This window comes from Protopterus annectens, chromosome 1.part0 (assembly GCF_019279795.1).
Source record: "Protopterus annectens isolate FY-2018-M chromosome 1.part0, PAN1.0, whole genome shotgun sequence".
NCBI lineage: Eukaryota > Metazoa > Chordata > Ceratodontiformes > Protopteridae > Protopterus > Protopterus annectens.
This window is the reverse complement of record NC_056725.1, coordinates 142,269,469-142,280,307: the sequence shown is the minus strand read 5'-3', so window position 1 is coordinate 142,280,307 and position 10,839 is coordinate 142,269,469.

The following is a 10,839-nucleotide window of genomic DNA, read 5'->3' as shown; positions in this document are numbered from 1 at the left end:
GAGGGAGAATTAATGAAGTTAATATCAAGTTCAAATCCCACGGCGGGGGGGATCTTTTAATCGGGGGTCTCAGTAAACTAGTCCCCTTAAGAAAAGCCTTACAAAGTTTGTGGGACATAATGCTGGACTCTGATAGGTAAACGTGGAAATTTGCGATAGCAGCCAGCTGGACCCTAATGGTGGCAGACGAGGAACCTGCTCGAAAAAGTTCCGCCAAAAAATCAAACACATTATAGACGGGCTGTAAAGGTGTATCTTTCTAGCCTCTGCCCAGAAAGAAAAAAAGTTTCCACTTACTACACAAGTCTTTCTAGTATAAGATTTGTGCCAAGAAAAAAGATGTTCTTACCATAACGTTCCATGTGAATTGTTCATCTCGCCTTTGTTCTTGCACAGGTTCGGAGCCGATCCTCGGCTCAGAGTCGGCCGCTACACAAGCTCTGCAACTGAAAGAAAGCTCGAGGCACAGTCTATATCCCATGATCCTCCTCTACCATCCCTCAGATCTCGTTTGCAAGAACCAGAAAACAATCACTGCGTTTAACTCTCTTGCAATCACACACACTAGAAGCTGCATACCATTAGAACCACCCCCAGGTAGGCAAAAAGAGAATAGGCTGCTTACTGAGGATTGGGTAGAGAAGGCCATCTAGACAAACCAACCGGACACTAGTCATACCCGTTCATCCAGAACGTGGTGGGGGATGGGGGAGGGGTTGTAACAAAGGCAAGATGAACAATTCACATGGAACAACTTCTTTATGTGAAATTGTTCGATCTCGCAGTTTGTTCTTACACACGGGTAGCATCCCTAGCTCAGTTACCCTGGGTGACTTATGGAAGAATGTTCCTGAGTACAGTGGAACCAAAAGATGCTCTATCCTTGGAGGACCTGTCTACTTTGTAATGAGTGACAAACATATGAGGTTTTGCCTACGTAGCCGCTGCACAAATAGTATTCAACGGAAGAGCGGCATGGGAAGTAGAAACGGCCCTGGTAGAATGAGCCTTAGGCTTGAATGGAAGTGGTTGCTTTGAAGCAGAATAAACAAAATTTATGCAGTCAGACAACCATTTGGATAATGTTCGCTTGGTTACTGCCATGCTTTTCTTATTCTCCGCAAATGACATGAACAGTTGGTCTGATTTTCTATAGTCTTTTGTCCTGTCCAGATAAAATCTCAATCGTCTATGCACAGATAAAATCTCAATTGTCTATGCACATCCAACTTGTGTAACATGTACTCCAATTTGTTTGAATGATTTTTGAAAAATGTGGGTTGTTCAATGGATTGATTAATGTTAAGTACTGAGCATACCTTCGGAAGAAAGGACGGATTAGTATGTAAGGAAACTATCAGGGTGAAAAATCATGTATTGCGGTCTGACAGTGCCTGGAGGTCTGAAATTCTACGAGCCGAGGTAATGGCGATGAGGAATAGGGTCTTCCAAGACACATACTTAATCGAACAGGTTGATGCTGGTTCAAAGGGTGGTAGCATAAGCTGAAACAAATTCCATGATGAGATTGGATCGTGAATGGGTGGTCGAAGGTGAAAGGTACCCTTCATGAAAGGCCTACAAAGCCTGTGAGACATGATTGAAGAATCCTTCAACTACATGAAAATTTGATATGGCTGCTAACTGTACCCTTATCGTAGAAGTAGAGGACGCTCTGTGAAACAGTGTGGATAAAAATTCTAGAATATTGTGCATCGGGGCTACCAAGGGGTCTAATCCTTGTGCTGACACCCAGCAAGCAAAACGTTTCCAATTGCTTTTGTATAATTTTATGGTAGAAGGTTTGTGAGAAGAAAGTAGAATGTGTTGTACTGAAGGAGACAAAAACTTTGACCTGGCTAAATTGGGAAGTGGAGCAGCCAAGCTGTCAATTTGAGGGATCATAGGGACGGATGAGGAACTCAGAGCGAGTCAAAAAGTCTGGCTCCGGGTCCAGAATCCATGGTTCCTCCATCAAGTGGGCACGAAGGAAGGGGAAACCAGATCTGTCGAGGCCAGAATGGTGCTATGAGTATGATAGTTCCTGGCTTTCTGTAGAAATTTGGGAATCGAGGGAACGGACACAGAAGACCCGGGGGCCAATCGTGCACTAGTGCGTCCCTGGGGGCACCCCCCCCGGAGGGGGAAGAAGGGCAAAGTAGCTTCTGCATTTGGCATTCAAGGGGGATGCAAGTGTCGCAGCAAGGCTGGCCTCATCTGCGGAAAATCCTGCTACTAGGTTGTTCAGGGACCACTCATGAGGCAATAAGGATGGCTCTGCTCAACCTATCCGCAATGACGTTGATGACCCCGGGATGTGCGTTGCTATCAGAAAACGACCTGTGGACGCCGCCCATTGCCAAATTCTCAGGGCCTCTCTGCATAATGGATAAGATCTGGTTCCATCCTGCTTGTTTATGTACCAGACCACCGACATCGTCTGTCTGAACTGCCACTGTTCCTAGAGGTAGAGACTCGTGAAAGTGTTGCAACGCTAGGAACACTGCTCTCAGCTCCAGAACATTGATATGCAGATTGTACTCTATCTTGGACCACTCTCCTTGGACCACTCCCCTTGGACTGTTCTCTCCTGAAAAAGCCCCCTCCACCCAAATCAGGGAAACGTCCGTGGTTACTGTGGCTATAGGACTGGGTAATACAAATGGACGGCCCATCGTTAGGTACTGGCTGTTTAGCCACCACTGAAGATCCTGCTTGCAAGATTCCGTGATCGGAATGTGGTGAGAGGGAGTTGTTGGAATGACCACTGCGCGAAGAGTAGCCACTGGAGGATCCTCATGTGCATCCTGCAGAGGGGAACTACAATCAACGTGGCTGACAAACCCAGTACTTTTAGCACTTGTGCCACAGAAACTTTTCTGCTCCGAATCAGAATAGCGACCTGGTCTCTGAGGGTTGATACTCTTGTTTGTGGGAGTTTGATTAGCATTGTAGCAGTGTCTAATTCCGCCCTTATAAATGAAATATGCTGTGAGGGCGATAAGGCAGATTTTTCAAAAATCGACAGATCCCTAAACGGGAATAAAAGGTTGATCGTGTATTCCCTGGTTTGCAACAGACAATGCCTGGTGGTGGCGGTGAGGAGCCAGTCGTCCAGATATGGAAACACCTGGAATCCTATCAGTCTCAGGTGAGACGCCACTACTGCCATGCATTTGGTGAACACCCTGGGGGCTGAGTTGAGACCAAAGGGCAGTGCTCGAAATTGGAAGTGACTGGCTCCCAGCCGGAAACGCAGATGATCTCGGGACGCTTTGGCCATTTTGATATGGTAGTAAGCATCCCTGAGATCTAGAGCGCACATCCAGCCGTCCTTTAGGAAGGGAAGGATCGATTGTAGCGTGACCATCCGGAATTTTTCCTTCCTTACGAAGGTATTGAGTTTGCTGAGGTCCAAAACTGGCCTCCAATCCCGTTTTCTTTGGAACTAAAAAGAACCTTGAGTAAGTTCCGGAGCCTATCTGGTCCGCCGGGACTGGTTGGATGACTGAGCAGCCTTTTTATTTCTACGGCTGCTTGATCTCGCAGACTAGGTGGAACATCTGGAAATCTCTCTTGCTGGGGGGGGCATTGTGATAAAAGGGATCTTGTATCCTCTGGTTACTATGCTTTTTACCCAAGAATCCGTTGACTTAGCCAGGCCTCTGGGTATAAAGCTAAGCGACCCCCGACTGCCTCCAGAGCATGACAGGCGGGCCTCCCTTCAGGAGTGCTGGAAGGGCTTCCCAGGGACGTTATCCCAGTCGCCCTGGTTCTGCTGACCCCCTATGCCGCCTGGGTGGAGTCTTCCATTCCTGCCTCCTCCTCTGCCTCTGGAGGGGGCGTCGCTGTGTGGGCTGGTAAGATCCCAGTCTCTTTCGGAACCACATCTTTCCACCTCTTTGCCCTTTGGGGTATGGTCTGGTCGGGCGGAAAAACGGACCCCTATGGCAGACAGGGTCTTACCTTCTTGCTCACACCGAGTGAGTCTCCTTCACTTTGGGACCTAACAGGGTGGCACCATCGAATGGGGCATTGGTAAAGGAAGACATGAAGGCTTCCACAAAGGAACATCCAGCATTGCCTCCGTAGAGCAATCACTGAAGCCCTACTCGACCCTTTGGCCGCATATGAAATGAGCCTCATGGACGAGTTTACTATCGAAGTGAGGGTGATGAGTTGTGCTGTTACCTTTTCGGAGACAGCAGCATCTGTCTTACCCTGGAGAGCATCTCCCAGCTCTTTAATGAGATCTCTCTGAAGTAGTGTAAAATGCGTGAGGTAGTTCAGCCAACGCATGGAAAAAGTTGAACTGAAAACGTGCTTCCTGTATCTGTCCATAGTCCTGGAATCCTTATTAGGAGGATGAACAGAGGAAGATGACTCTGACATTTCCTTCTTCGTGGCTGCCACTACCACCATAGCATCCACTGGGACTCCTTTTGTAAGATCAGCCTTCTCGGGGGGGGGGGGGCAGTAATATATTTGTTCGGCTTCCTAGGGACTGGTTCCACTGTATCTGGGGTCTCCCACTCCCTTCGAGCTATCAGCTCCATTAGTTCATCGAAGGGTGTGGTCACCCACCCAGGAGGTAAAAGATTGAGCCCCAAATGCCTTCAGCAACACCGATTCGTCCTCTGTGGGGGCAATGGTCTGTCAATCACCAGTTTCAAAATCTCCAGAATGTCAGCAAATGAGACATCCTCTGAAGGGGACCGTGGGGACCCCTCTGGCTCCTCCAAATCGGTGTCCGATGCGAGTGATTCTTGTGGAGAATCAATGTGCCTCCTCTTGCACAATCTTTTCCTCGGGACTTCGGGAGCATCTGGTGAAGCTTCAGAGGAACAGGGGACACCCTCTGGGGTTGGCTGGGGCATTGGGTCTCTACGCTTGGCTGGGATCGCTGGTACAGAAACAGAACGCGGCCCTTTAGGGGAAGGAGAAGAGAACTAAGAGGTGAAAGTCTTTTCAGACAAGACCTTCCACATAACGAAGGCCCCAGAGCCCCGGGCCGAGGACTCCACTGGGTCCGAAGAACAAGGTAGTTTCCCTGGGACCACGGGCTCCGACCCGGAGGATGGAGCCGAACTAATCTGAGCCGAGGCTCTGAGAGGAAGAGTCGGTACCGATAGCTCGGTTCGAGACTCGGCCCCGGAACCAAGGAGAGATAGTCGGCTCCATGACTCCTCGATGGGCTCAGAGGGAGTAGAGGTCAGTGGTGCCGAGCGCACATAAGTAGGGTTCGGGACCAAGGGTTCAACGATCATCTGTTCCTCTTCTCCAGGCTCTGAAGACTCGAAGGGTCTCGGAGGAGGGTCTGCTGGAGATACAGGGAGGGCTTCCAGTTTTGAGACCAACTGGGACGAAACCGCAATTAACTTGGACAGAGCCGTACTCTCCATGAGCTTCTGTACCACACGATCCACGTCCGTATCAGATAAGGGTATGGAAGAATGGGTCAAAGATGTCACCGACCGAAGGATAGAGGGTGGAGGCACCTCCGACACCGGCTCCAAAACCCGAGGCTCGAGAGAATCGCTCTGTGCTCGGCCCCAAGGTCTCTGGAGCCGGCGACCGAACCTTAGAAGTGCTCAGAGCCAGTGACTTGGGCTCCGATACCTTCGAAGTCTTCGACCCCTTCGAAGACTTAGATGTCTTATCAGCCTTTTCCAAGGCTTCTTGAAATTCAGGCTTTAATAAGCCTTCTTGAAATTCAGGCTTTAATAAGCCCCTCTATCAGCTTCCTGCGCCTTTTCACCATAACCTTTCCACTGAAGGAGTGACAAATAGAGCAGTCCTCCTGCAGGTGGAGAGGGCCAAGACAGTAGACACAGGAAGCATGACAGTCAGTGATGGACATCTTTCCACACGGACACCTTTTTAATCCAGATTTAACTTTTCAGACATAGCTGACATGAAACACTTTAAGAGGCAAAAAAAAGGTTATTTTAATAACTCTAAGTTACCAATAAGAGTAACTATGTAAATACATGAATATATATAAATATAGAATAAGGGAGTAAATATGAAACACTGCACACAATATTAAGTAGCTAAATACTAGGAAAAAACTTTGCTAAAGTTCTACTACTACTGTCAGAGCCCTGACAAAAAATAAAGTTCTAAATTATGAAAAAAAATTAAAAGTTTTAACTGGCTCGAGCTCTTTCAATGCGATCAGCTGCAGCGGCAAACTAGATCTGAGGAATGGTAGAGGAGGATCATGGGATATAGACTGTGCCTTGAGCTTCCTTTCAGATGCAGAGCTTGTGAAGCGGCCGACTCGGAGCAGAGGCTCGGCTCCAAACCCGTGTAGAAGAACAAACGGCAAGATAAAACAATTTCACATGGATGATTTCACGCACTGGTTGAGAAATACATGGAAGCCTGGCTAAGGGTGGAAGTGAAGCAACCAAGCTGTGAGGTTGAGAGAGAGTGAAGGGATTGGTGCAGCCCGTCCGACTGATAGACCAAGAGGTCTGGCACTGGGTCCAGATTCCAAGGCTGCTCCAGCAGGTGACTATGCAGGAATGGGAACCAAATCTGTAGAGGCCAGTAAGGAGCAATGAGGATCATCCTGGATCTCAAAGCAGTCGCTTTCTGAATCAGTTTTGGAATTAAGGGAAAAGGAGGAAATGCATACAGAAGACCCCGGGGCCATTCATGAACTAGAGCGTCTCTGGGGGAATGGCCTGGGAGGGGGAAGAGAGTGAAGAAGTCGCTGCACTTGCTGTTGAGAGGGGTTGCAAAAAGGTCGCAGCAAGGTTGACCCCATCTGCAAAAAATTTTGTCCGCTACTAGCTGATTACACCACTCGTGCGGCATCAGAATTGCTCTGCTTAGCTTGTCCGCTATAACATTGGACTTCCCAAGGATGTGCGTTGCTATCAGAAACCGTTGAGGAGAGATTGCCCACTGCCAGAGTCAGAGTGCTTCTCGACACAAGGGATAGGACCTGGTTGCGCCCTGCTTGTTGATGTACCACACCACCAACATTGTCCGTCTGAAATGCAATAGTCCCAGTAGGTAGGTAGTCTGGAAGAGCTTGCAACGCTAAAAGTACCGCTCTCATCTCCAAGACGTGTGTGCGCAGGTGGTACTCTAGGGGTTGTGCCAAGTGCCCTGGACAGTCCTGCCCTGAAAATGCCCCCCCCCCCCAATCAGAGAGGCATCCGTTGTCACCATGGCAACTGGAGGAGGAAGGACAACTGTCTGCCCTGCAAAACTTGAGGGGAGACCATCCACCAAGACAGGTGGTCTTTGCATGATTGGGTGATTATGTTATGAGACATCGGAAGCTGCTGAAAGGACCATTGGGTAAAAAGCATCCATTGGAGAAACCACATGTGGAAGCAAGCCAGGGGAAGTAATGCGATTGCTGCTGCCATGAGACCTAAGGTTTTTAGTACAAATCTGGCCTGAATTCTCTTGCACTGTAGTAATGTTTGAACATGTCGGCGAATGTCTAATACTCTTTCTAATGGAAGTTTTGCCGACTGTTCTTTTGTGCTTAATATGGCGCCTATAAAGGTTATAGATTGACAAAGCGACACTGCAGACTTTTCGAAGTTTATAGAGATACCTAGCTCGGAGCAAGTTTGGATGGTATAATCCCGGACTCAGATTAGCTGATGCCTGGTGGAAGCAGTTAGGAGCCAGTCTAGATATGGAAACACCTGGAATCCTCGCTGTCTCAGGTGAGCCGTAACCACTACCATGCATTTGGTGAACACCCTGGGGGCTGTGGTGATACCAAAGGGCAGGGCTCTGAATTGATAGCGACTGGCTCCCAGCCGGAAGCGGAGAAACCTCCTGGAGCGTCTGTTCATTCTGATACGGTAGTACGCATCCTGAAGGTCTATGGAGCACATCCAATTGTCCCGACCCAAAAAGTGTAGAATGGACTGAAGCATGACCATCCGGAACTTCATTCTTTGAACAGATTTGTTTAACCTGCTGAGATCCAAAATGGGTCTCCAGTCCCCTGTTTTCTTTGGTACCAAAAAGAACTTGGGAGTACATCCCGGATCCTTGCTGGTCTGCTGGGACTGGTTGGATGGCTCTTTTTCCTAGCAGTTTTGAAATTTCTAGTACTGCTTGTTCCCTTAGACTGGGTGGAACATCTGGAAGGGACCTGTTTGTACGGGGGTGTGGACAAAAGGGATTTTGTAACCCATGACAGACTGTACCCAAATGTCTTGTGTGAGGAGTCGCCAGGCTTCTGGGTACAGTGACAATCTTCCCAAGACTGCCTCCAAAGGTGGACAGTCAGGCAGCCCCTCAGGGGTGCTGAAAGGGTTTGTCTGAGAAAGATTCCCTGCTACCCTGATTTTGCAGACCCCCTCTGCCCCTCGGGCGGCATCTATTGCTCCCTCCTCTGCCCCTGGAGGGAAACTCTCCACGTGTCAGGCACGACTGCTTGGGGTTTGCAAAGCCACATTTTCCCACTCTTCTGACCTTTTTCACCGGTGGTCCAAACAAAGCCGAACCATCGAAGGGGGTATTGGTGAAGGACGCCTTAAAGGGGTCAGCAAAGTTGCATAACCGCATCCAGGCATGTCTTCTAAAAGCCATGCCTGCGGATCTACTCGCCCCATTGGCTGCATAAGAAATGAGCCGCATGGAGGAGTTGATTATAGAATTAAGTGTCGCCCAGCTGGGAATTGATCTTTTCCTGAGACCCCGCAGCAGATGGATCCTGAAGGGCATCACCCAGTTCCTTAAGGAGATCTCTTTGAAGGTGGGTGAAATGGCACAGATAGTTCAGCGACTGCATGGAAAAGGTCGCTGAAGCAAACATCCGCTTCCCGTACCTGCCCATCGTCCTAGATTCTTTTAAGTGGATGGACAGGCACTGAAGGGTCAGCTAACTCCTTTTTAGTGGCTGCTGCAACCACCACGGCATCAACCGGGACACCCTTAAACTGTTTGTCAGACGGGGCTGTAATAAATTGTGGGCCTGCGGGGAGTTGGTTCCACTGTGCCCGGGGCAGTCTACGCCTTCCGAGCCACCACTTCCATGAACGGGTCGAAAGGCGGAGAAACCCAGGAGGTGAAAGGGCGAGAAGCAAATGCGTCCAGATACACAGACTCTTCCTCGGAAGGGTTAAGGGCAGTCCAGTTCCCCCTCTGCCCAAGGATATCAAGGATGTTAGAGAAAGAGACATCCTCAGAGGGGGATCTTGGGGACCCTTCCAAATCCTCCAAGTCGGTGTCAGAGGTGACACTCAGGGGGGGGAGTCGGAGGAGGAACAGATGAAGCAACAGGGATAGCCACAGTCTGTTGAGAAGGACTAGCCAACATTTTGGCCAGTGCCTGCGACTTTAGGAGCCTACTGACCACCCTTCTCCAAGTAATGATCCGATAGCCTGGAGGACCGAGAGGCATGGGATCTATGGCTCCACTCTGATTGTAGTAATGGGAACCTGGGAGAAGAGCAAACACTTTCGACTCAGAAAAAGCTCTGATAGTAATGTCTGAGCCGACTGAGGTCTCGAAGTGTCGGTTCCGGACGGAACAGACGAGGAGGCAGAAGCTCTGCTCGGCATCTGCTCTGAACACGGTTTTAACAAGCCACTCAAAATGAGCTTATTCCTACGCTCCTGCAGGACTGAAGGCATGACAGACCGAACAAGAGTCCTGCAGGTGTAGGGGGCCCAAGCAGTAAACACAAGCGTGACAGTGTCAGACATCTTCTGACGGCACGAGTCACACTTCTTGAAACCTTGGTATATTTAGACATTACAAAAGATACCAAGGGAAGTTTGACTAGTGCTTAAAACACTATACACGCACAAGGTAAAAACAGTATCAAAAAACACTATAGCTACAACAGTTACTAAGTGGGATCTAAAGGGGCTACACGATTAATTAACTAATAGAAAAAGTTATCTAAAAATTAAAACAACCCTGACAGTAAAAAAAAAAGTGTAAGAATTATACAACCTGGAGCCGGTAAAAAAAAAAAAACAACCTCGTAGCCGAAGCGGCAAACGAGATCTAGATATCCGACGCCTAGCATTGTGGGTAAGGGGAGCCTCGAGACGGTAAATAGCTCTCAAGCTTTAGTAAAAGGCAGAGTCAGAGCAGAGGATCGGCTCCAAACCCATCCAGCAAGAATGAAGGCGAGATAGACAACTTAACATCAATAGTTCATCACGATAGCTATGCAGTCCATGTTATCCTGGAATATGAATGGCCTTACAAGTACAGATACAAAGAAAATATTGAATTATACTAAAATTCAGAGTGCAAATAGCAATACTGCAGGAACCATTTGGAAAGAAATGAGCATAAGAACTTGACAGGCTTTCAGAATGGAGGTTCACCAGAATAGCAGAAACACAGAAAAGCTGAAGCTGAGTAATTATACTAATTGCTAGATCGGCCCCAACGGTGACGAGGAATACAAAATGGTAGATGTGGTAGTAAGGGCCTATTGGCAAAGGAGGATAATGGCATGTAATCATACTTCACTAAAAACTGCTATGATGGAACTTTCAACAGGGAATGTGGAAACTGAAATTTGACTTGCAATAGTGAGGCTTTATCAGATCTAGAAGGGACAATATAAAGAGTAGACCTTTGAAGAAATAAAAGGTTGCAGTTACACAAATTTTTTGATAACCCCAGAGCATAAAAACTTATCACAACTTGGGCAACAGAACATTGAAAGGGTTACCAAATTTAGGGAACCTATAAGATAAGAGATCCTTGTTAAGGTTTTAAAGATATTCCAGACATTTTATGAAAAATTTGGATAAAGCAAAGAAAGTGGAAGTCAAGAAAGTACAAATGGAATTATTGAATTCTTATACCAAGGTTACAGGAAAACGAGG